Here is a 27656-nt window from a genome sequence, read left to right as displayed (position 1 = left end):
TTCACTTTGAATTCACATTATCTGACAACTCAATCAAATGTAAATCAACACTAGGTGTGGAACTGACGTCTGTGCCCATTGGACAAATACTTAATTTATAGCTAACTTATTTTGAACAAATCAATTAATTTTAATTAATGTTTTTAAATCACAGTCCAAGTTAATTCAAAATAGTTAAACAAATCACAAGTCCATGTCATGTTTATGACCATCATGATTTGAACTTGCATTGTGAAAGACTGTAGGCTCTACAGTATATTTTTATATGCAGAATAGTGTGCCTTGTACTTCATTAAGTCGTTGTCCTCTCCCAACAGGTCAGAAACCAAATATTACAGTCAGTCTGAAAGAGAACTTCATCATCACCTGTTTAATTCCTGGCTCTGTCAGTTATGACACCACCTGTAACCTGTATGTTGGAGAGCAGAGTAAGCATCTTATAAAAGCACACATCTGGAAGACGAAACACACAGATTCCAAATGCTGGTTCTGTCAATTCTCTGTGGAGGAGAATGATCTTTTTAGAAGTCTACAGTCAGTGAGGAGTAGGGAGGTGAGCTGTGATTACAGAGTGAGCTCAGGACCAAACTCTCTCTCTCCACGCAGTGATGGGTACAACTTTACAGGTGAGTCATTATCTATACATTAAGAATCTATCAGTGCTGCAGGTCTTCATGATCTGACTACCCTTTGATTTGTTTAAAATGACTATATTAATTCTGACCCTCCCTCCACCACTAACTCAATCACTCACTCACTTTCGCTCGCTCCTTGGAGCATAGCACTTTGACATATGGATCTCCACACAGCCTTATTCTGGGCCAGATCCCAGGCTGATCTGGTGTTGAGTCCCAGGTTGTGTAGTTTAAATTCTTTGTTGAACTGGTTCAGTGTTTAGATCATATCTATGCGCTGTTATACTTCTGCTGTTAGATAACATGGTGACTTCATTCTAGGAAACTGTCAACAACAATCAACACCTTATCTGTCCTGAAAGACTTTATCACATTATGAATTGGTCTTATCATCTATATAGTGAGGAGAAATATAATCTACCAGGACTAGAAGCAATCTGTCCGTAGTGATTTTTATAGTCTTACTTTGCCCACTTTGAAAAGACAAGTCATAAAGGAATTTAAAAAGGCCAACAACAACATGATAATCATTAATACGATCTTTAATAAAATGCTAATTTCATTAATATGTGTTATCTCAGTGGGTATGACTCCAGGTCCTAGATGTACTTTGCCTCCCAGCACAACAGTGAGTCCTACAGAAGGTGTGTTGGGCCACTAGATTTCCATCTCTGCAAATACCAATTGTACAGTCAATGGTTTAGAATATGGGCCTGTAAAATTAAGAGACCAACATTATGTAATACCTTATTCTTGTGTAATCATATTGCTTCCCACTAGTTTCAACTGTTACTTCTACTTTGACCCCAGACACCACAGTGACAGCAACTTCCAGTAAGTAGATCCACTAATTTTAACCTACATGTATATTTTTGTTCACATTAATTCACTAAAGCTCCATCCAACTTATGAATTGACCCATTCATTGCTGCTTGTAATTTCAGTCCAGATTTGTGTACTTTCAGTCCATCTGATATGTAGGTAATGTGTCGTGTACTTCTCTCTTTCTGCTATTTGAATGACCTTAGATCTTAAATTAATTTACGTGTGTTCTTGTGTAATCTCTTCTCACCAGGTTTGACCTCTCCTTTGACCTCCAGTACAGCAGTGAATCCTACATCAGGTGTGTTAGTCATCTTTCTGTAGTTAGCAGATAGGACCTAAACAAATAGACTAGATTTATTTTACCCAGGTTTTTACTCTCAATTTCCCCTTATTAAAAAAAATAGGTTTATATCTCGTTAATTAAATAAACCTATTTAAATACCTTCATTTTTGTATAATCAGATCCAATGACTTTGCTTTGCACCAGGTTCAACTACTAGTTCTACTTTGACAACTGACACCCCAAAGTGGCCACATGATTTTAGTTTAGTGGCGTAATAAGTTGTGTTGTGTGTTAACTGTTATTAAACAGTCTCTCTCTTGCGTGTGCCCAGGAGGTCAAAGCTCCACAGAAAGCGTTCTGGTTAAGCATCCATCTCTAGCTGACTTTCTTTTCTCAGACAAATGAGACATTTACAGGAAGGAAGTGAAGTTTTCAATTAAAAATATTCTATATTATTCTCAGAAGATAAAATGTCGTCCCCCAACTCCCTTACCATGTAGGTCCATTGCTTGTTCAAGAGGTGTTGATATCTGATAGAGTTTTGGTTAATACATCCCATGCCTCAATAGTATTTGCCAGAGCTTTGTTTATCATGGCCACTGATCGCTCTATACGACCAATATCTTGAAAATGTAATAACCATGTTTGAGGCAAGAGGATTGTAGGGGTAATCCACTAAGAATAAACTTTTTTGCTGCTGTTAACGCCACATAAATGATTATTTTCTGAACCAGTTGCAGTACAAATGAAGAGTTTGAGAGTTCAACAAAAATAAAGGTGGATCTTCACAGGGAAACACATGTTTGTAAGGAAATCTGAAACATGTGACCAGAACTGGGACACCACAGGACATTCCCAAAACATTAGTGTTCCAACAGTATTCATATGACATCTGTCACATATTGGAGTAGGAATCAGCTTCATCTTAAAATGTCTAAATGTGGTTGCATAACTTCAATGTATAAGCTTATAATGTGTAAGCTGGTGTGCTGGGTTTTTAGAGGTAAAAAATACATTTTCCCAAACGGTATCCCAGTTCAGGTCGTGCCCCAGCCATGCATTTCACGGTTCCATACTAGAGTGACACCCAATGTAGAGCATTTAACAGACAGCAGGCAATCATAAGTGGCAGAGACTATTCTAGAAGTTAATGAAGGGAATATCCATGTAAGCATTATGTGGGATGTTAACGGGGCATCCCATGGTACACCATAAGCTTTTAAGGGTCTGGGTTTTAATAATAATATGCCAAATTATGAAATTGTGAACATTTCATCTTTCTACTGACTGAGTTGTGTTGTTCTCTATCAGAAATAATGAATACCTTTCTTCTTGTGTAATCAGATACATAATTCACTTGTATTACTTTCCAGCAGTTTCGACTGTTACTTCTACTTTGACCCCTGACATCACAGTGAGACCAACTAGTAAGTATCCCTTACTTTGCAATTGCATTGTTAGTTCACTCTAATTCACTAAAGCTCCAACAGGTTTACTCATAGACTTATTCATGGCTGCTTGTACGCTAAATTGTTCTACCTGTGTTAAATATGAATGGTGCCGGAGGGGATGGCTGCCGTTTTATGGGTTCCTAACCAATTGTGCTCGTCTGGATGTTTTTTTGCGTTGTTTGTAATTTGTTTTGTACATAATGTTTCTGCCACCGTCTCTTATGACCGAAAAGAGCTTCTGGACATCAGAACAGCGATTCCTCGCTGGGCGAAGATTTTTTCTTTAATGAATTGAAGGAGAAAGATTTACGTCTCTTCACAGACCAGGCCCAAAGCCCCGTCATTCGCATGAAGAGGAGACGCCGATACAGGGGCCGCAGATCCTGATGCCTGGTGAGAATTCGTCTGCAAGTGGATAATCCTGCTTTACCATCCGTATCTTATGTTTCACCGAGTCATGGCTGAACGAGGACATGGATCATATACAGTTGGCTGGGTTTTCCCTGCATCGGCAAGACAGAACAATAAACCTCCAGTAAGAAGAAGGGTGGTGGTCTGTGTCTATTTGTCAATAACAACTGGTGCACAATCTCTAATATTAAGGAAGTCTAGAGGTTTTGCTCGCCTGAGGTAGAATATCTCATGATAAGCTGTAGACCACACTATTTACCAAGAGAGTTTATCTATATTTTTTGCAGCTGTCTATTTACCACCACAAACCGATGCAGGCACTAAGACCTCACTCAACGAGCTGTATAAGGCCATAAGCAAACAAGGGAATGCTCATCCAGAAGCGGCGTTCCTAGTGGCTGGGGACTTTAATGCAGGAAAACTTAAATCCATTTTACCTAATTTCTACCAGGATGTGAAATGTGCAACCAGAGAAAATAATCTCTAGACCACCTTCACTCCACAAACAGAGATGTGTACAAATCACTCCCTCGCCCTCCATTTGGCAAATCTGACCATAATTCTATCCTCCTGATTCCTGCTAACAAGCAAAAACTCAAGCAGGACTTACCAGTGACTCGCTCATTACGGATGTGGTCAGATGACACGCTTGCTAAGCTACAGGACTGTTTTGATAGCACAGACTGGAATATGTTTTGGGATTCATCCGATGGCATTGAGGAGTATACCACATCAATCACCGACGTCATCTGTACGTACATATGCCAACCAGAATCCATGGATTACAGGCAACATCCTGTAATAGAGCTGCCGCTTTCAAGTAAAGGGACACTTATCCAGATGCTTATAAGAAATCCTGCTATGCCCTCAGACGAACGATCAGACAGGCAAAGCATTAATACAGGGCTAAGATTGAATCCTACTACACTGGCTCTGATGCTCGTCGGATGTGGCAAGGCTTGCAAACTATTATGGATTACAAAGGGAAACCCAACCGTGAGCTGCCCAGTGACGAAAGCCTACCAAACGAGCTAAATGCCTTCTATGCTTGCATCAAGGCAAGCAACGCTAAACCATGCATGAGATCACCAGCTGTTTCGTACGACTGTGAGATCACGCTCTTCTTAGCCGATGTGAGTAAGACCTTTAAACAGGTCAACATTCACAAGGCCGCAGGGCCAGACGGATTACCAGGACACATACTGAGAGCATGCACTGACCAACTGGCAAGTGTCTTCACGGACATTTTCAATCTCTCCCTGACTGAGTCTGTAATACCGACATGTTTCAAGCAGACCCCCATAGTCCCTGTGCCCAAGAACGCCAAGGCAACCTGCCTAAATGACTACTGGCTCGTAGCACTCACATCTGTAGCCATGAAGCGCTTTCAAAGGTTGGTCATGGCTCACATCAACACCATAATCCCAGAAACTCTAGAACCCACTACAATTCACATACCGCCCCAGCAGATCCACAAATGATGCAATCGCTATTGGTCTCCACACTGCCTTTTCCCAACAGAACAAAAGGAACACCTACATGAGAATGCTGTTTGTTGACTAAAGCTCAGCGTTCAACACCATAGTTCCCCTTAAAGCTCATCTCTAAGCTAAGTACCCAGGGCCTAAAATCCTCCCTCTTCAACTGGATCCTGGAATTCCTGACGGGCCGCCCCCAGGTTGTAAGGGTAGGCAACAACAAAATCTGCCTCATTGATCCTCAACACAGGGGCCCATCAGAGGTGCGTGTTAAGTCTCCTTGTGTACTACCTGTTCACCCATGACTGCGTGATCATGCACGTCTCCAACACCATCATTAAATTTGCCGACGACACAATGGTGGTAGGCCTGATCACCGACAATGATGAGACAGCCCATAGAGAGGAGGTCAGATACCTGGCAGTGTGATGCCAGGACAACAAGCGCTCCCTCAGCACGCCCCCCATTCACATAGACGGGGCTGTAGTGGAGCGGGTTTGAGAGCTTCAACTTCCTTGATGTCCGCATCACTAACAAACTAACATGGTCCAAACACACCAAGACAGTCGTGAAGAAGGCATGACAATGCCTATCCCCTCTCAGGAGACTGAAAAGATTTGGCATGGGTCATCAGATCCTCAAAAGTTATACAGCTGCACCATCGAGAGCATCCTGACTGATTGCATCACCACTTGGTATGGCAACTGCTCGGCATCCGACTTCAGAGGGTACTGTGTACGGCCCAGTACATCATTGGGGACAAGCTTCCTGCCATCCAGGACATCTATACCAGGTGGGGTCAGAGGAAGGCCCTAAAAATTGTCAGACTCCAGCCACCCAAGTCATAAACTGTTCTCTCTGCTACTGCATGGCAAGTGGTACAGGATTGCCAAGTTTAGGTTCAAAAGGCTCCTTAACAGCTTCTACCCCCGAGCCATAAGACTGCTAAACAGTTAATGAAATGACTAACCAGACTATTTGCATTGACCTCCTTTTTATTCTGCTGCTGCTCGCTGTTTATTCCCTATGTATAGTCACTTTTCATCTTCCTACATATACATATTACCTGAATGACCTCCTATATATAGCCTCGTTATTGTTATTTTATTGTGTTACTTTTTAAAATTGTATTTGTTTACTTACTTACTTAATAAAACGGCATTGTTGAAAGTAAGTGTTTCATGGTAAGGTTGTATTGTAACACCTGTTGTATTCGGCGCATGTGACAAAACCATTTTATTTTATTTTATTTGAAACAAATTTACATTTCTCTTCTCATCTCTTCTCACCTGGTTTGACCTCTCCTTTGGCCCCCAGCACAGCAGTGAATCCTACATCAGGTGTGTTGGTAATCTTTAGTTAGTAAAATAATTGACTTATATTATCTTACCCAGGTATTTCTATTCTTTTTTTCATCACAAATGTGCCTAATTACTAGAAAAGAGGTTGATATTGGATTGATTAAATCATCCCATTAAGATACCTTATTGTATAACCAGATCCAATGACTTTGATTTGCACCAGATTTGACTGTTAGTCCTACCTTGACAACTGACACCCCAAAGAGTCCAACTGAAAGTGAGTATGACCACACAATTTTTGTTTATTGGTGTTGACTAAGTTGTGATGTGTGTTAACTGTTAACAAACCGTCTCTATCTTGTATGTGCACATGAGGTCAATGCTCCACAGAAAGCGTTGTGAATTCAAACAGTCAAAAAAGAGTTTTGGGTAAGTATCCTTATTTAGTAATCCCACAGCAAAAATACACTTGTCTTTTCCTTCTAGAACTGACTTTGCTGATAACTACTTTGTTGAGGGAAAATGTACTTGTTGTGATTGTGATATGTTGTTGCCTCACCAAGCTATCTTAAGAGGAATGCACTAATGTAAGTCACTCTGGATAAGAGCCTCTGCTAAATGACTAGTCGTGGAAATTTCCATCAGTGACACCTGAAGTCAATATTAAATTAATCATTCTTTATTATCAACAAGCTGGAGAGGTTCCAACAAACTTAATGTACCATAGTAAACATCGGTCGGGAGCTCCGCCGGAGAAGTCCCATTAGTTCTCTTATATAGTGCTTAAATAGACAAGCTATATTTGCAAGATTTAGCTTATTCTTTATTTATAATTAATTCATCATTAACGTTTGGTTCATGCATGTGACCAACCAATACCTCACGAGGCTTCTTCTCTTCAAGCTGAGACTTTGAAACTGATACACAGCCTTTCGGTTTTCAAAACAATGTTCTTAGCGTACTGCCAAATTGCTTATACTGATAGTGAGGATTCCTCCCAGTCACGATCAATCAGTCATTTACATGAACCCAGTCGAATTGGTTATTAGAAAAGCACAAACAACATTTTCCTTCACAGACTCAAATGTAAAACGCTTAGCTGACTAGCTGTCTTTTCTCACATATATGAAAAAGGAAACGTTTACCAAGACTAATAATAATGTGGTATTCTAACACCTGTCTACCATTGAAGTATTTACATTTGGATTAAGAGATAATGACCTCTCCTGATGTCATCATGTCACCAAACAGCGGTGCAATTATGGCAGGCAGCAGTGGGTATGGCTTCTGGAGTGGGCATGTTCCTGATGGGATTGACAGCTGTCTATCTCTGCAGGAGGACCAGTGAGTACTTCTGATTCTGCATAACAAATCATTTGCAAACATTTTCTTTCTCATATTAATGTAAGTGCCTTTGACATGGGTTAATCTTTCAACTCCTTTTGGTGATATTGTGTATTGTAGGCTATATTCAATATCATTCATGTAGCCTAATTTGTTTTTCAGAGAAAACCAATTCTCAGAGGTAAGAATTCCCTTGTGAATATGATGCAGATTGGATCAACCTTTAGTTCTGTATTGTCCATGATGAGATGTTCTTACCACAACCTTCTTATACTTTTATGTTGTACAGACCTACAGCCAGACAGGATGATCACAGCCAATGTATGTTCCAAACAAAATACATCAAACACTGCACACACTACTAACACAACTACACACATGCATGTACAAACACAAATTCTAATTTAATTTTTATTTATTTTCTGTTGTAGGTGATTTGGTGATGGGACCTATGAGCAGTGCAGGCATGTTGGATTCAAGGGATGCTGGGATCTATTCTCTCATCACTTATGTACCGTCCACGTTTTTGCCCTCAGGTGAGTTTGTAACAGAATGTCTTCTATACCCGTCTTCCTGACCTGGGATGTGAATTTGGGACCCTCAGCACAATAACACTTAATCACTCAATGCCAACCATACTGACCTACATTTTTCAGTCAGAGCATCTTGAAAGCGTGAGAACAGAGCTGTAAGCCTCCAGGGTGGTTTGAGTTCAGGAGGAGAAGTGTGAAGTGACATCAAGCCCTGTTATTTTAACTTCATCTGACCCCCCCCCCCCCCCCACACACACAGACACACAACCTCTTACTTTGTCTCTCTCTGTGAGATACAGGTCCTGTGCAGGTATCTACAAATGAAGATGTAAGTACAGTAAAAATAATAGCCTTGGATATAGATACATACTTGTTTTCAGACAGACAGACAGACAGTCTGAGGGATAATAAGGACCTGTCTCTCTCTCTTTCCTCCAGGCTGATTCAGAGAATGCAGGGGTCTACAGCCTGATCACTTCGGTACCATCCACATCTGTACCACCAGGTTTGTCTATTTAACTCTATCCCATAGATTCATATTGGTAGGGCTTTTTATAGGACTCAAAGTTGTTTAGGCTTAGATTTTGGTCTGAGTTAGTCATATCAGTAAGCATGTATGTATATAAGATAATGTGTTAGAGCATGAGAATAGAGCTGTACAGGATGGTTTGAGTCAGGAGTAGAAGTGTGAAGGGACATTAAGCACAGCAAAGTGACACGCAGAACCACACCCACACTGACACGTGTGCACACACACACACACACACACAAACACTCACTCAGGCTCCTTCTGTGTTGTACAGGTCCTTTTGAAGAAAATGGAAAGTCATCTGAAAACGACAATGTAAGTTTAGAATCACCCACTGTGTTTGGTGATTGTGAACGACTCTCAGTTTCAGATTGATGTTACATCCTTTTAAATGACATTACATTTACAGTACTGTAGAATTAAAGGACTGAAGTTAAACTGTCTGTTTCTTTTCTCTAGTCTGATACGTACCACGTATACAGCTCAATCCCCGACAGACCAGCAACCTCAGCCCAGCCAGATGGGTTGTACAGTCTTCTGCAGACACACTGAAACTACACCACTGGCTCTCTGTATGTCTCACAGAAATACTCTTTCTTTCAGGATGTCCTTTAATTATCACACATCATGTTACTGTAAATAAGTATCTAATACATCTACTGCAGTGCCGTTTCTATTTATAAGCGACATACAGTAAGCAGCCGCTAGAGGCCCCTCCCCCCTCCAAAAAAACGTAGGATAGTAGAATACACAACGTGCAGTTTAGAAATGTGATTCTGCATCAGCAGTTTTCCTCTTGTTATGTCAGTCACTGACAGTCACTCAATTATCCCATGTCAGCTAAGATTTTATAAATTGCTAGGCAAGTTAGTCTCACCAGCTATCTAAGCCTTGTAGTAATGTCCAAATTACTGCCCAGGGGCCCTGACCTCCAGGGGGCCCCCAATGATTTTGTTAGTCACTCTCACTCAGATATCAAATGAACATGGCATAAGTCATGCCAAAATGTGTAGAATTGCAGGAAATTTGCTTTAAAACAGAATTTTATTATTTCAACGACAATGGCACAACGAGTTGAATTGCAGGAAATGTGCTTAATTACGTGCAAAGTTTTCTCCGCCCCATGGCAAAATGAGTAGAATTGCAAGACATTATCTTTAAAGCTCCAAATGTTTCTCTCGAGCGGGACCACTAAAATGTTTTGTCAGCGAGGTGGGCAAGTCTCGCTTAGGGCCCCCAAAATGCTTGGAACTGCCGTAATTTACTGTATCACACATGGACACCTGGCTTGTGTTACATGCCTATCCATAATATCTGTTAATGTGTTAGTATTTTTATTTGGGGATTTTGGAGGGGTCCGGGGCATACTCCCCTTTAAACATTTTTAAGTAAATTCCCAAGTAAATATATACTGTATTTATATCTATTCTGTCATCTGTGTGATGTCTCCCTCCATAACGGTTTGATACAGTTTACTAAATAAAATATATTTGTGATCAAAATCGATAGATACAGACAATTTAAAATCAATAAATATATAACATATTCACACATAATGCAAAAAGCAGGTAAATAGGAAATTAAGATAAATTAATTGAAATTAAGTTATTAAGATCCAAAGTGGTATTGCTAAGACATTTTTCTTGGTGAAATTCAGCTTGCATTGAAATTTGCTTATAATATAAGCCAGATGCACCCAAAAAATCTGGGGAAAATGTCTAATGTTATTTTAACAATTTTGCGCAAAAGTTAGCAAACCCCAAAAACCTGATCTTGTAGCAAAAGTATTGATATTGATATTGCCCACATACTTTGTTACAAGCTGCAAAATATAACATTTCGGTTTTAAAAATGTTTACATTGTTGGCAACATCAGATCATCAAAACTGAAAAATATAGATTTCCTAAATGCTATTCAAATCTCCCAATTTCTCCATGTTTACTTGTTAACTTGTTATTTCCCAAGTTCCCAGTTGAATTTCAACTTACTCAGCACCTCAGTCACTCCATCAATGTGCAGTGTTATGGACACATTCTAGCCTTGAAGTCTAATGACTGCGGAATGGTTTAGATGTAAATGGTGTGAGAACACAACTTCATTACATTTGTTTCCAGTTAACATGAGCTTATATTCTGTTTCGATGCACACTTGAGCCCAGCGGTCAGGATGGTCGATTATGCTATGGGGGATGGCTTTGTTTGTTGAAAAGGGGTGGCTCCCCCCTCACCTCCCATACACACTGTACATAGATCTTTCTATTGTGTTACTGACTATACGTTTGTTTATGTGTAACTCTGTGTTTTTGTTTTTGTCGCACTGCTTTGCTTTATCTTGGCCAGGTCGCAGTTGTAAATGAGAACTTGTTCTCAACTGGCCCACCTGGTTAAATAAATGTGAAATAAAATAAAATAAAAAATAAATCCCTCTTCTATAAGACCTGGCAAATTCAAATTCTATGTTTTTTTCTCTGTTTGAAATGCTCTCTTCTGTAAAACAAAAAAGTAAGCAGAATAAATTGACTTTTACCATTCCCTCATCTTTGTTAGTATTTTACATGATTTGATTTTGATCTTGATTATTCTAGATAATGCAACAACTATGTACTGTTGTCTATGTCACCTTTTTCTGGCCATTGGTGAAGATCAAGGTGCTATTTTCCTTAAACGTTTCTTTCAGTCCATATACAGTGCATTCAGAAAGTATTCAGACACCTTGACTTTTTCCACATTTTGTTACGTCAAAGCCTTACTCTAAAATGGATTAAATAGTCCCCCGCCCCCATTAAGCTACACACAATGCCCCATAATGACAAAGCAAAAACAGATTTTTAGACAGGTTTATAAACATAAACACTGAAAATGATATTTAAATAAGCATTCAGACCCATTACTCAGTACTTTGCTGAAGCACCTTTGGCTGCAATTACAGCCTCAAGTCTTCTTGGGAATGATGCTACAAGCTTGGCACACCTGTATTTGTGGAGTTTCTCCCATTCTTCTCTGCAGACCCTCTCAAGCTCTGTCAGGTTGGATGTGGAGCGTTGCTGCACAGCTATTTTCAGGTCTCTCCAGAGATGTTTGATCGGGTTCAAGTCCGGGTTCTGGCAGGGCCACTCAAGGACATTCAGAGACTTGTCCCAAAGCCACTCCTGCGTTGTCTTCGCTGTTTGCTTAGGGTCGTTATCCTATTGGAAGGTAAGCCTTCGCCCCAGTCTGAGGTCCTGAGTGCTCTGTAGCAGGTTTTCATCAAGAATCTCTCTGTACTTTGTTCTGTTCATCTTTCCCTCGATTCTGACTAGTATCCCAGTCCCTGCTGCTGGAAACATCCCCACAGTATGATGTTGCCACCACCATGCTTCACCATAGGGATTGTGCAAGGTTTCCTCCAGACGTGATGCTTGGCATTCAGGCCAAAGACTTCAATCTTGGTTTCATCAGACCAGAGAATATTGTTTCACATGGTCTGAGAGTCCTTAAGGTGCCGTTTGGCAAACTCTAAGCGGGCTGTCATGTGCCTTTTACTGAGGTGTGGCTTCCATCTGGCCACTCTACCATAAAAGCATGATTGGTGGAGTGCTGCAGAGATGGTTGTCATTCTGTATGCTTCTCCCATCTCCACAGAGGAACTCTGGTGCTCTGTCAGAGTGACCATCGGGTCCTTGGTCACCTCCAGGACCAAGGCCCTTCTCCACTGATTTTCCCAGAGACAGATAATGCTTAGTCCTGGACTAAAAATATTATTCAAAGGACATTTTAAAGATGATCTGTATTGTGGTTGGTTCTACTGTGAGGGAGGCAAAGATGCCTACATTCTCCTGCAGCAGTCACAGACAGTCTACAGATCACATACCAACCAGTACATGTATGCTGTCACGTATCCACACCTGCAAACAGGTGCACGAGTGCACACATGCACACGCACACACACACACACACACACACACACACCACAGTAGGGTGGAAAGTTAGACGAGACTCTTACCGCATCCTGTCCTTCTGAAACTTCAGCCTATCATATTTCAGAGACTAGTTGTGCTGAGGAGATTGACAGAAGTACTGTTGAACCAAACCTCAGATACATCTAACTGAAACTGTGCATCTACTTTACCAGACATTTTTTGCAAGATATAAAAAAACGAAACTAAATTCCCCCTCCAAAAACACCAATATGAGAAATGTATTCATGCTTCTGACCATTACAACAAGCATGTCATGAGTAATGAAACCCCACTTGTCATGCTATATTTCCATGGAAATGTTCAGTATCGTTGTTTACTGCTTATGTATCTGCACCTCTATTATCTTATTAAGCTAATAACTACAGTAGATAGGAAAGATATTGCCTCTAATGCACAATGTGGAGAGTCATATGGAGCCACAGCAAGACTGTTTCTTATTTCTTGCTTTTGGATGTTGGCAATATATACTGCAGTTGTACATGAAACCTGCTTTTTATTGTGCAGTATAGTTAAAAAGAAAGCCTGAATAAAATATAGTTATTTCCTCTGACAGATAAGCAAATGGTTTGGGCTCATGTTAGGAGCAGGAGACATTTACCTCTAATCACACCAGTTGATGGACTTTCTATGTGGTTTTCCTGTGAGCAGGCTCCTCGTCTTCCTCTCTATTAAAAGCATTCTCTCAGTCACAGACACGGTACTTATTATGTAGTTTGTGATCGTCTGTTTCTCTGAAACATTGCGTTATTCACCCCTGATCTGGCTCGTCATCTGTTTTGATCATCCTCCTTTGCTGTGAGTTATTCCTCTGATCCAACTCTTGCACTACAATATATACACTGTATACAGCTATATCGTTGGTATTGAGGGTCTAATTTGATCAATTTCATCATATTTCATGTGGATGTTGAGTATACAAAACATTAAGAACACATGGTCTTTCACCAATTTGATTGGATTTAGATGAAAAGCCGGGTGAAAAGAGATCAGTTTTCCAATCAGTTTTCCACATTGATTCAACGGAATCACATTGCATTTTTTGTTGAAATGATGTGGAAACAAAGTTGATTCAACCAGTTTTTACCCAGTGGGTAGTTACTAACATGATGTTACTCGTGCACTTTGACTGATGCTAATCGATACAAATGTTTGAACGTTTGTTCTCATGAATAATACCACACCATGTTTTAATTTCCTTTTCTCAGTCTTGAGTTCGGTCTCGATACCACATATTGAGTGTCTCGGTCTCGAATCCATTTTCATTCGGTCTTGACTTGGTCTTGGACAATGATTGAATTTCTTCCTTAAACCAGCTGAGTCTTTGGAGGTGGCAAAATGTTTTCTTTTGCAGTGACCTTTGCTGTTTTGGACCTGTAAACAGATCGTTTGCATTCAATAATGTTTGCTTTTTGCCTGAATATGCTGGACTGCCTTCGAATTCTGAAATATTGCCTACTCTAAAAAAAATATGAAAACTAAAGTAGGCCTACTTGCAGTGGCAGTCTACACACTTCAATGCAAAAGATCAACTGTCTGTTCAATTGACAAATTCTACTGTAGACCTGTGTTATCAACCATGCTCCCTTTCGGATGCATAGAGCAAAAACAAATGATGTAATATCCTGTAATAGATCTAATAGGCCCAATGAAATGAGATGTGCATGGTAATTTGTCGTATGGTTACTTCGTGAATGTGAACTCTTCATGGCCAGAAAAGGTGAGGAATTGATTATGCAATGGTTATGATATATGTATATATTATGTTTAGAAATTAATATTCTGCCCTACCAAGCAAAAAGGCAGTAACTACTCACAGCGTGGAACTGAGAAAAATGGCTTCCAAGTTTTTTAATTGTCCAGCCAAATGAATTCTGAGGAGATCATTTGAGATGTGGTGATCTGTTGCCTTACTATTAGTTAATATTTTATTCACGTTGACCCTGACCTCTGACATGACCTTTGACCCTTAAACAGCAGTTACTGCCTTCTTCCTTGGTATGATATGTTGCAAATGGCAGGGTAATACCAAAGCAAAGAGCAGTGTCTGCCATTTTCATTTGTTAGTTTACTATTCTTCTCATGTATGTTATTAATAAAAGAGGAGTGTAATTACTGACAGTGAAGCGGAGTTCAAACTGCATTCTTCGTGTGTCTTCCACTAAGATACCAGTTGCATTTACATGGAGATGTAGGTTCTGCGTCAGTCACATTATATACTGTGTTTTACAACTAGCCCATGTCTTGTTATAAGAATAAATGTGAACAGCAGCACTGCAATTGTTTGAATTATATTCAATGATTACCTATCTTAAATAAATGATAAATGATGCATTGGAACATGGTAGAAGAATGACATAGGGTAATACTAATTATAAAAAATGACCATGAGATTGCAAAGTTAATGATTTGTGTACACTACCGGTCAAAAGTTTTAGAACACCTACTCATTTAATTATTTTTTTATTTTATTTTATTTTTTACCGTTTTCTACATTGTAGAATAATAGTGAAGACATCAAAACTATGAAATAACACATATGGAATCATGTAGTAACCAAAAAAGTGTTAACCTGTTAGGGCTAGGGGGCAGTATTGACACTGGATAAAAAACGTACCCGATTTAATCTGGTTACTACTCCTGACCAGTAACTAGAATATGCATATAAGATTTGGATAGGAAACACTCCAAAGTTTCTAAAACTGTTTGAATGGTGTCTGTGAGTATAACAGAACTCAAATGGCAGGTCAAAACCTGAGAAGATTCTGTACAGGAAGTACCCTGTCCGACCATTTCTTGGCATTCTTTGCCATCTCTATCCAAAACAAATGATCTCTGCTGTTACGTGACACTTCCTACGGCTCACATGGTCTCTCAGAAGGCGGCAAAAAGCTGAATCGTGGCTTTGCAGGCTCTGGCTGAAAAAAAGTAGCGCGTTTGGGTAGTGGCTGGTTACAGTACTGTGAGCTTAGGCGCGTGCCCGCGTCGACCGAATGCTTTGTTTTCTTTCCTCTGTTTACCTAAACGGAGATTCCCGGTCGGAATATTATCGCTTTTTTACGAAAAAATTGCATAAAAATGGATTTTAAACAGCGGTTGACATGCTTCGAAGTACGGTAATGGAATATTTAGAATTTTTTTGTCACGAATTGCGCCATGCTCGTAACCCTGATTTACCATTTCGGATAGTGTCTGGAACGCACGAACAAAACGCCGCTATTTGGATATAACGATGGATTATTTTGGACCAAACCAACATTTGTTATTGAAGTAGCAGTCCTGGGAGTGCATTCTGACGAAGACAACAAAGGTAATCAAACTTTTGTAATAGTAAATCTGACTTTGGTCAGGGCTAAACTTGGTGGGTGTCTAAATGGCTAACCGTGATGGCTGGGCTATCTACTGAGAATATTGCAAAATGTGCTTTCACCGAAAAGCTATTTTAAAATCGGACATAGCGATTGCATAAAGGAGTTCTGTATCTATAATTCTTAAAATAATTGTTATGTTTTTTGTGAACGTTTATCGTGAGTAATTTAGTAAATTCACCGGAAGTTTGCGGTGGGTATGCTAGTTCTGAACGTCACATGCTAATGTAAAAAGCTGGTTTTTGATATAAATATGAACTTGATTGAACAAAACATGCATGTATTGTATAACATAATGTCCTAGGATTGTCATCTGATGAAGATCATCAAAGGTTAGTGCTGCATTTAGCTGTGGTTTGGGTTTATGTGACATTATATGCTAGCTTGAAAAATGGGTGTCTGATTATTTCTGGCTGGGTACTCTGCTGACATAATCTAATGTTTTGCTTTCGTTGTAAAGCCTTTTTGAAATCGGACAGTGTGGTTAGATTAACGAGAGTCTTGTCTTTAAAATGGTGTAAAATAGTCATATGTTTGAGAAATTGAAGTAATAGCATTTCTAAGGTATTTGAATATCGCGCCACGGGATTACACTGGCTGTTGAGTAGGTAGCCCACGATTTCGTCCCACCTACCCTAGAGAGGTTAGATACCTCCTTTGTCCCACCTCCCACACATGCGGTGACCTCACCCAGTATAACCAGCATGTCCAGAGATGCAACCTCTCTTATTATCACTCAGTGCCTGGGCTTACCTCCACTGTACCGGCACCCCACCATACCCCTGTCTGCACATTATGCCCTGAATCTATTCTACCATGCCCAGAAATCTGCTCCTTTTTTTTCTTTTTTTCTCTGTCCCCAACTAGACGAACAGTTTTGCTAGCCTTTAGCCGTACCCTCATCCTACTCCTCCTCTGTTCCTCGGGTGATGTGGAGGCTAACTCAGGCCCTGCGTGTCCCCAGGCACTCTCATTTGTTGACTTCTGTAATCGAAAAAGCCTTGGTTTCATGCATGTTAACCTGTTATTGCTAGGGGCAGTATTTTCACAGCCGGATAAAAAACGTAACCAATTTAATCTGATTATTACTCCTGCCCAGAAACTAGAATATGCATATAATTATTAGCTTTGGATAGAAAACACTCCAAAGTTTCTAAAACGGTTTGAATGGTGTCTGTGAGTATAACAGAACTCATTTGGCAGGCCAAAACCTGAGAAGATTCCATGCAGGAAGTGGCCTGTCTGACAAGTTGTGTTTCATCTGGGCTCTTTTTATTGAAGATTTAGGATATTTGCAATAACGTGACACTTCCTACGGCTCCCATAGGCTCTCAGAGCCCGGGAAAAAGCTGAAGGATATCGAGGCAGGCTCTGGCTGAAACACATTATCGCGTTTGGCAAGTGGCCGCTCAGAGTACTGTGGGCTTAGGAGCGTGCCCGAGTCGACCGAATGCTTTATTTTCTTTCCTCTGTTTACCTAAATGCAGATTCCCGGTCGGAATATTATCGCTTTTTTACGAGAAAAATGGCATAAAAATGGATTTTAAACAGCGGTTGACATGCTTCGAAGTACGGTAATGGAATATTTAGATTTTTTTTGTCACGAATTGCGCCATGCTCGTCACCCTTATTTACCCTTTCGGATAGTGTCTTGAACGCACAAACAAAACGCCGCTGTTTGGATATAACTATGGATTATTTTGAACCAAACCAACATTTGTTATTGAAGTAGAAGTCCTGGGAGTGCATTCTGACGAATACAGCAAAGGTAATAACATTTTTCTTATAGTAAATGTGACTTTTCTGAGTGCTAAACTTGCTGGGTGTCTAAATAGCTAGCCCTGTGATGCCGGGCTATCTACTGAGAATATTGCAAAATGTGCTTTCACCGAAAAGCTATTTTAAAATCGGACATATCGAGTGCATAGAGGAGTTCTGTATCTATAATTCTTAAAATAATTGTAATGTTTTTTGTGAACGTTTATCGTGAGTAATTTAGTAAATTCACCGGATGTTTGCGGGGGGTATGCTAGTTCTGAACGTCACATGCTAATGTAAAAAGCTGGTTTTTGATAAAAATATGAACTTGATTGAACAAAACATGCATGCATTGTATAACATAATGTCCTAGGGTTGTCATCTGATGAAGATCATCAAAGGTTAGTGCTGCATTTAGCTGTGGTTTTGTTTTTTGTGACATTATATGCTAGCTTGAAAAATGGGTGTCTGATTATTTCTGGCTTGGTACTCTGCTGACATAATCTAATGTTTTGCTTTCGCTGTAAAGCCTTTTTGAAATCAGACAGTGTGGTTAGATTAACGAGAGTCTTGTCTTTAAAATGTTGTAAAATAGTCATATGTTTGAAAAATTGTCGTTTTCGGATTTTAGAGGAGTTTGTATTTCGCGCCACGCCCATCATTGGATATTGGAGCAGGTGTTCCGCTAGCGGAACGTCTAGATGTAAGAGGTTAAGGTTTAACCTCTATGGGCTAGGCGGGACGAATTCGTCCCACCTACGTAACAGCCAGTTGAAGCCTGTGGCGCGATTTTCAAATACCTTAAAAATCCTATTACTTCAATTTCTCAAACATATGACTATTTTACAGCTATTTAAAGACAACACTCTCGTTAATCTAACCACACTGTCCGCTTTCAAAACGAAAGCAAAACATTAGATTATGTCAGCAGAGTACCAAGCCAGAAATAATCAGACACCCATTTTTCAAGCTAGCATATAATGTCACAAAAACCTAGAAGACAGCTAAATGCAGCACTAACCTTTGATGATCTTCATCAGATGACAACCCTAGGACATTATGTAATACAATACATGCATGTTTTGTTCAATCAAGTTCATATTTATATAAAAAAAACAGCTTTTTACATTAGCATGTGACGTTCAGAACTAGCATACCCCCCGCAAACCTCCGGTGAATTTACTAAATTACTCACGATAAACCTTCACAAAAAGCATAACAATTATTTTAAGAATTATAGATACATTACTCCTCTATGCACTCGATATGTCCGATTTTAAAATAGCTTTTCGGTGAAAGCACATTTTGCAATATTCTAAGTACATAGCCCGGCATCACAGGGCTAGCTATTTAGACACCCAGCAGGTTTAGCACTCACCAATATCAGATTTACTATAAGAAAAATGGTCTTACCTTTCCTGTTCTTCGTCAGAATGCACTCCCAGGACTTCTACTTCAATAACAAATGTAGGTTTGGTCCAAAATAATCCATAGTTATGTTCCAACAGCGACGTTTTGTTCGTGCGTCCCAGACACTATCCCAATGGTAAATAACGGTCGCACGCACGGCGCATTTCGTGACAAAAGATTTCTAAATATTTCATTACCGTACTTCAAAGCATGTCAACCGCTGTTTAAAATCCATTTTTATGCCATTTTTCTCGTAAAAAAGCGATAATATTCCGACCGGGAATCTGCAATTAGATAAACAGCTGAAGGAAAATATATCAATGGGTCGAATCGGGCACGCGCCTAATTCCATTGTCCTCTGATGGGCCACTTGGAAAAGGCGATAATGTGTTTCAGCCTGAGGCTGCCTCGTCATCGTTCAGGTTTTTCCCGGGCTCTGAGAGCCTATTGGAGCCGTGGGAAATGTCACGTTACAGCTAAGATCCTGACTCTTCAATAAACAGAAGCAAGAACAACAACACCTTGTCAGACAGGCCACTTCCTGCATGAAACCTTCTCAGATTTTTGCCTGCCAAATGAGTTCTGTTATACTCACAGACACCATTCAAACAGTTTTAGAAAATTTAGGGTGTTTTCTATCCATATGTAATAAGTATATGCATATTCTAGTTACTGGGTAGGAGTAGTAACCAGATTAAATCAGGTACTTTTTTTATCCGGACGTGAAAATACTGCCCCCTACCCTAGAGAGGTTAAACTTCCAGGGAATAAAGAACCAGGAGCACCAGCGGACAGCAATGCTCTGGTTTGGGTACCTTTGAATATCAAACTGAAGACCCAATTAGTTCTTGCACCCCCATGTGGACAAACTGAAGTGGTACAACATGTTGCATTGCACCATTGTGGGCACTGACCCATAACAGAAAAGTTTTGAATAATTTCCCATAGCTTCATAGTTATGGGAAATGTTTGTTTTGAGATGGTTAGTTATAACTGCAAAGAAAGAATGCTACCACAAACCAGCAGCATCAAAATTTCCATGGTGGAGAGAACAGTGAAAAACCAGTATCAAGGCCGTCCCTCAGGAGACTGGTACCAAGATGTCATGTCCAGTGTGTTCCAAGCTCAGATGGATCTCAACCATCTGCACACTCACTGTACCAGATTATCCCAATGAATCGTGCCATGGTCATCAACCTATGGTGGATGAACAACAAAGTCCTGACTGTATAGAAAACAACTTAACCATCAACATTTTCCAGGAACCGGGAAGTCAATGTACTGGTGATGTAATTAATCTGGCAGAAGAGGGTACTGATTAAGCAGGTGCATGAAATAAGAACTTAACAGATTTATATATATATATATATCTTGCATCAGTGAATCATTAAACATCTTTACAAACCCCTAGCCACCATCAACACTTATCTACATCTACAGGAAAAGTGGAGATTACATTTTACAGCAGTTAGGTCTACACTTAAATGCCACAAACAAGTAGTACAAAAACGGCTTTATTTAAAAACATATAAAGTGGATAAAAGGAGTGCAGTCACTCTTCTGCTGCCCCCATTGCCTCGTTTCCCTGGGGTTTTAGCTTCAGGAGCAGCAGTGTCCCCTTCATCACCCTCTGCAGGCTTCTGGAAAGCTTTGGCCTTTACACCCTTCTTGGCTGCCCCTTCACCCTTGGTAGTCTTCTGTGCTTTGGGTTGATCCTCAGCTGTCCCCTCTTCCCCACTGTCCTCTTCAACTTGGGCTTCTTAGCAGGGGGCACCTTGGAAGCAGATGCTTTTGCGGATTTCCTGAGGTTTGCATCCTGAAAGATGAAAATGACAGGTTTGCAATATAATCCCCCATTTAAAATTTGAGATTCAATTTTACCATGATAAAGCCCAAATAGGGAACAGTACCCATGACAAAAGTGTAAAAAGAGTCCCTATACACCAAAACCACTTGAACAATGCCAATAGTCAGAACATTACTGAAACCACACTTGCCTCTGAAGGTTTCTCCTTCTGCTTTTTGGCTGTAGCCTTTTTCTTCTCAGCTTCTAGAGACAAGAGTTAGTGATGTGTGTGTATGCATGCAATCATGGACACCATGAGGAGAAGTGAGATACCCATACAAGTCATTGAATGAGCAATGTTAAATGTCCTCCATTGCAATGGGAGTAGCTCAATAACAATGATCCCATACAATTGTGCAGATTGATGAGCACAATCAATTCAGTGGATTCAGTTTACCGGCTTCCTTGTTCTTAGTCTTCTTGGCTCCAACCTTGGCAGCCTTCTCCACATTGGGATCAGTGTTCTCAGTGGCCTTTGGCTTGGGCTCCTTCACCCTACCCCTGACTGCAAGCTGGCAAGGGAGGGTGAACACATATTGAGCTACATTATATTAAACAGCAAACCCATGTTCAATATGTTTGTCATATAATGTTGACTAATCTAATAAACACACCACTTCATATTCAGAACTGGTACCATGAAGTTTGGCTCATTTGGCAGGAAAGCTACTATCACATTCGGAAAATAAAGTCCATTCACCTTGGAACACATTTTTCTTGATTTAATTACTTGGGTTAACAAAGCCTAGTTGCCACAAGTAGCCTATTGAAGTAACTGTCCAGTGGAGATCTCACTTTAAAAAAAAGTTTATATTCTGTTTATTCGTACCCAAATAATGTTGTGGACTCATCCTGTATAGTGATGTTACGTTTGATGCCTGAGCTCTGAGGCATGCGTTGAAATCGCAGTGTGCTGATGCTCGTATCACTTTATCAGAAGCACATGATCATTGACGTCCAAAGCTTCGTTTCGTCGAACAACCACCTGATTGGTAGAAGACAAAAAGGCTACACTGCACAAACTATGGGGTTTGGGACATAATCTATAATAATTTGGCTGCTCTATATTATTTAGACCAGTAGGTGCCACTAGTGTGCACTTGATCAAAGCCTTGAGAATTTGACCTATTTCAGACAATTAGCTGGAAAATCTCAACGCTCCAGGAAGCTTTGTTTCCCCATCACTAATCCTATACTAGTATTTGTAGTCAAAGCATAATTTGAAATAAAACAACACAAAAAAAAAAACATCTGAACTTGTAACAAAAACAGACAGTTTCGATAATGCTTGCCATTTCCTCATTAAACATTATATCATGTTGGGTCATTGGCTGAGCTGGCCAATCAGCAGTATACTTGATTTAATATTTTTTATAACAGGTATATGCCCACACCATTCTGTTGTTGGGGTACGTCCAGGGCCGGCTTAACAAAGGGGCTTCCCGGGGCTGAAGCCCCTGGGCCCAGAAGGCTGAAAAAAGTCACAAATATATACATACATTATACAGTACATATTAGATATGTAGTATATATTTTTACTGCAACCGCAAACCACAGGAGGATTCTGGAGCCCGCTATCAATGAGTGTAGACAGCTTCCTGCTGCCACTATGCTAATCACCAGATAGAAGGAGGAGAGGTATGGTCCCCATGTGGGTAAATGGGGGGCCCTGCCTTGATTGGGTAACTGCATAATAAACTGCATAATAACTAAATGTGACTGGTCAATTATGTGAGTCAGGGGCTGGGCCCAAGAGGCAAAAAACAAATAACTTTTTTTATATCCAACCAAGGGAGCCTGTTGTCAATGTTCAAAATACACCAGAGAACATATTTAGCCACTGAGGATCAATAGTTAGGCAACAGTGAGATACTTATTTTTGGAAAGGTGGATTTTTAAAAGAAGAAGTTCGAACTGTTTGGGCGCAGACCTGGATAGTATGACAGATCTCTGCAGTAGATTGCAACTCCGCCCCCTTTGGCAGTTCAATCTCGACGGAAAATCTTGTAGTTGGGGATGGAAATTTCAGAATTTTTGGTGGCCTTCCTAAGCCAGAATTCAGACACGGCTCGGGCTTCAGAATAGATTCAGGGCATAATGTACAGACAAGGGTATTGTAGGATGTGGGGACAGTGGGGGTAAACCTAGGAATGTGTAACGATGGGAGAGCTTGCATCTCTGGAGACACCAGCTAAGTCAGATGAGGTCACCCTATGTGTGGGGTGTGTGACAAAAGAGCTTTCTAAGGCATGTTGAGCTGGACTAGGGGCTCTACAGTGACATAAAACAATAACTAACCGACACAGCAGAAGACAAGGCATATTGACATTAGAGAGAGGCATGTGTAGCCGAGTGATCATAGGATCCAAGGAGCAGCAATATGTGAGTCCGGGAGCCGTTCGGTAGTCGCTACTATGCTAGGCAAGTGGGAGGCATGGCATTCAGAAAGCTAGCGTGCCGGGGCTAGCAGATGGGTCTTCGGTGACAACGCAACGGAAAGCCTGTTGAAACCACATCGGACGATTACGTCGGCAGACCAGTCGTGATGGATCGGCGGGGCTCCCTGTCGGCAATAAAGGGTCCAGGCAAATTGGCAAAAGAGGTATTGTAGCCCACGAATTAGTGTGTATACCTCTTCGGCTAGCTGGTAGATGGGCCTGGCTCGAGGGCAGCTAGCTCAAGGCTAACTGGTGCATTAGGCTAACTGGTGCATCGCAGCTAGCTCAAGGCTAACTGGTGCATTAGCCAGCGGTAGCCACACGATTGCAGCAAGCTAGCTGCGATGATCCGGTGTAATGGCCCAGAGCTTGCGGCAGGAATCCGGTGATGTGGTGGAGAAAAGCAGTCCGATATTGCGCTGTGCAGACTGGCAGGTATTGACCGAGCTATAACTGGCTGGTGACCGAGCTAAAGGTGAAGACGGTTAGCCGTGGCTAACAGTGACTACTAGCTAGTTAGCTGGTTAGCTTCTGATGAAGGTTCCAGTTATAACGTATAGAAATAGCAGATTCGTACCACATTGGGTGGGGCGGGTTGCAGGAAAGTATATTTAGATCGTGGGTGGAAAGTGAGATTAAAATATATTCAAAAAAACGATGAGACCAATTGTTTACATGGGAAAGACAAACACACGTCCGACTGCTACGCCATCTTGGATTCTTGGAATACTTCAATCTCACCAGGTCCAAAGATGGATATTTCTCTGTTATGTAGCCGTGAATGGCCTGCGATTAGACCCGCTTTCGAGAGTCCAAATCCTTCAGCGCTTCATTAACCATCACCATCGTACGTGGATGAAGAGGGTGTTTCCGTGCCACAGCAGGTGCTTTGCTGGATTCTAACAATGAAATTGACAAATGTATCAACCGTAATCTAACCAAATAGCCATAAAATTAGGCTACTCAAATTGGCTTAAACCGCACATGGTTTTACAAACCTGATTTATCTTTTCCCGACACTTTTTCATATTTATGGGCACGTCAGAAGATGAAGTTACTTCTTCGGCGGCTGCTGCTTTTTTTTAGGAGGCATGATCAAACGGTTAATCTCAAAATTAGGCTATATAAAAATGTTAGTATAAAAACAGCAACTGCATTCTCAGCCTACACACGTTCAATGTTATGCACTTCAAGCAATACCGCCGCAACGCACAAGGTTTACATGAACAGGCACTGACATTTAGGTACCAGTTAGAGCATTCAAGGTAAACTGATCAGTCCGAGTAGTGTGAACTCGCTTCTTCTTCTCTCCTCCGTTCCTTCCTTCCTTCCATCCTTTCCTTTACTGCGTTTATCAGTTTAGCTTCACTGCTCTGGCATATTATTAAACATGACTCACCAAACATAAATTAAATATGAAAGTAGAAGATAAATATTTTTCTCATACAGACAAGTTAGTTTGGTTTTAAAAATCGAATTGTCGGCAATAATTGTTACGGAGTCTAGTTGATAGGTAATCGACTAGCCGGACTGTTCCCCGGACTCCGCGTGTAGGGATTTGTACAATGCATGAACAAGGCTATTGAACTAGACATTGGTGTCTGTCTTTATTACTTTATCCAATATATCATACTGAAACATGGTATCAGAAGTGGCTCGAAAACCATACGTTTGTTATTTTTGTAGCTAAGTACAGTATAGGCGCGGTTACGTTCCATATGCGAACACACGCCGATTCCTACTCACAACACTGATCAACTAGTTGTTAGCTGGTTAGCTAGCATCACTACCTACCTCGATGACTGAAGGCAAAGAAGTCTCCTATTCCATCGCTATGGCAGCGAACATTCCGCCACCTAATCCCATGGTTCTCACAGGGGACTGGAATACTAATTGGGACAATTTCAGGGATGAATTCGAGGACTATGCGCTGGCGACCGGTCTACATGAGAAACCCAACGAGGTACAAGCGGCAACTCTGAGGAGTTTAATGGGCAGCGAATGCAGGCATATCTACCGGCACAATCTCACCCTCACAGCGCGACAACAGTGTGATGCAAAGGCTATATTGGATGCATTGGAGAATTACTTCAAACCCGCCAGAAACGTAATTTACGAGCGGTTCGTTTTCGGAAGCTGCAAACAGGAAGAGGGTGAGTCAGTACACAACTTTGTAACCCGTTTGAGAGAAAAATCCGCCACTTGTGAATACGGGGGATTGAAAGATGAATTGATTCGTGACAAAATAGTACTGGGAATTGCAAATGAGGATACACGCCGGCGTCTACTGAGAGAGAGAGGCTTAACATTAGTAACTGCCATCGAAATGTGCCGCACTGCTGAAGTCACTGACATGAGAATGAGAGCAATGGAAATCGAAACCCCACGCTCCGACGTTGACACTGTTCACGCTGTTGCTAGGCAGACATTCAGGCAAAACCAATCAAGGCAGAGTAATTCACCACGAACGGTGAACACAGAGAGCCCAGTAGCATGTATATACTGTGGGAATACGCACACACGTGGCAAAGAGCACTGCCCTGCCTATGGAAAACCATGCAGAGCTTGTGGAACTAATAATCACTTTGCAAAAGTGTGTCTCAAAAGCAAAAGAAGGGTGAGTGAGGGCAAGATTCACTGTGTTGATGATGTCACTCAATGTTCAGGGCTGAACAGTGAAAGTAACATTTACATGCATGAATCCATTGGGGCTGTACACTCAAGAGGGAAGAAATGGTTTGTGACACTACGATTACACAACAAGCAACAACAATGTCAACTGGATTCCGGTGCTACATGCAACGTAATGAGCTACAAAGACAAAATCAATCTGGCACCTGACACGCATCTATTGCCCAGCGATACTAGACTAAAGCTGTACTCAGGAGAGCTAATGAGCTCTATGGGCACCTTTGAGACCGAATGTGTTATTCGGGGACGCAAACACAAGCTGGAGTTTGAGATTGTGAAAACCAGTCAACATCCTCTCCTCTCAGGCTCTACATGCGAACGCCTGGGACTGATGCAGTTCACTGTACCAAATGACCTGCACATTGTGGATCATGTCCAGCATGGACCCCTGTCCAAAGAACAACTACTCAACAGATATGACGATGTATTCAACATGCCCGTTGAATCAGTGCCTGGTGAGGTACACTTTGAAGTGGATGAGAGCATCACTCCAGTCCAGTGTGCTCCTCGCAATGTGCCCATTGCAATGAAAGTGGCTGTGAAGGCCCAGCTGGACAAGTATGAGGCCGATGGCCACATGACATCTGTGACCGAACCAACTGACTGGATCAGCAATATGGTCATAGTGAAAAAACCAGAGAAGCTGAGGGTCTGCATCGACCCAAAGCATCTGAACCAAGCATTGAAACGATCCCACTACATCATGCCGACACTAGAGGATGTCCTCTACAAGCTTCCCAAGGCCAGGATTTTCACCTTGGTGGATGCCCGAGATGCATTCCTTCAATGCAAGCTGGACGAAGAAAGCAGCTTCATGACTACCTTCTGGACCCCCTGGGGTCGGAAACGCTGGCTCAAGCTCCCGTTTGGTGTCTCAGTGGCACCTGAGGTATACCAACGCAAGCAGCACGAGTTACTGGCTGGGCTCAAGGGCATTGAACCCATCGCTGATGATGTCCTGATCGTAGGCTGTGGTGACACAGACGATGAAGCAGAACGCGACCACGATGTGAAGCTCCTGGCACTGATGGAGCGCTGTCGAACAGTTAAGCTTCGTCTTGGCCTGAAGAAGCTACAGTTCAAGGTGAAAGACGTCCACTTCCATGGCCACATTCTTTCGGCAAAAGGCCTGAAGCCGGACCCAGACAAGGTCCGAGCGATCCTCGACATGCCAAACCCATCTGATGCAAAAGGAGTACAGCGTCTCATCGGTTTTGCAAACTATCTTGCAAAGTTCATGCCACACCTATCAGCAGTCTGTGAGCCTCTGCGCCGGTTGCTGGACAAAGACACACCATGGCACTGGCTACCCAAGCACGAGGCAGCGGTGCAGGAGATGAAATCTCTGGCTTCATCCATGCCAGTGTTGCGCTACTACGACGTCACGAAGCCTGTCACA

General features: G+C 41.3%; 1 long non-coding RNA gene and 1 pseudogene across 1 annotated transcript; one reads left to right on the top strand and one right to left on the bottom strand.

The window, feature by feature from the left end:
* The first annotated feature begins 8545 nt into the window (after nt 1-8545).
* On the top strand, nt 8546-11321 carry LOC145859515 (uncharacterized). Its single transcript, XR_014379718.1, has 4 exons — nt 8546-8589; nt 8700-8766; nt 9065-9105; nt 9250-11321. It is a non-coding gene; the product is annotated as an uncharacterized LOC145859515 (long non-coding RNA).
* Nucleotides 11322-20796: 9475 nt separating this feature from the next.
* Nucleotides 20797-24659, bottom strand: LOC145859583 (uncharacterized; annotated as a pseudogene).
* Between the last annotated feature and the right edge of the window lie 2997 nt (nt 24660-27656).

This window comes from Salmo salar, chromosome 12 (assembly GCF_965601325.2).
Source record: "Salmo salar chromosome 12, fSalSal1, whole genome shotgun sequence".
NCBI classification, from domain to species: domain Eukaryota; kingdom Metazoa; phylum Chordata; class Actinopteri; order Salmoniformes; family Salmonidae; genus Salmo; species Salmo salar.
The sequence above is the reverse complement of the archived record's forward strand: the minus strand, read 5'-3'. Positions and strand labels throughout refer to the sequence as shown.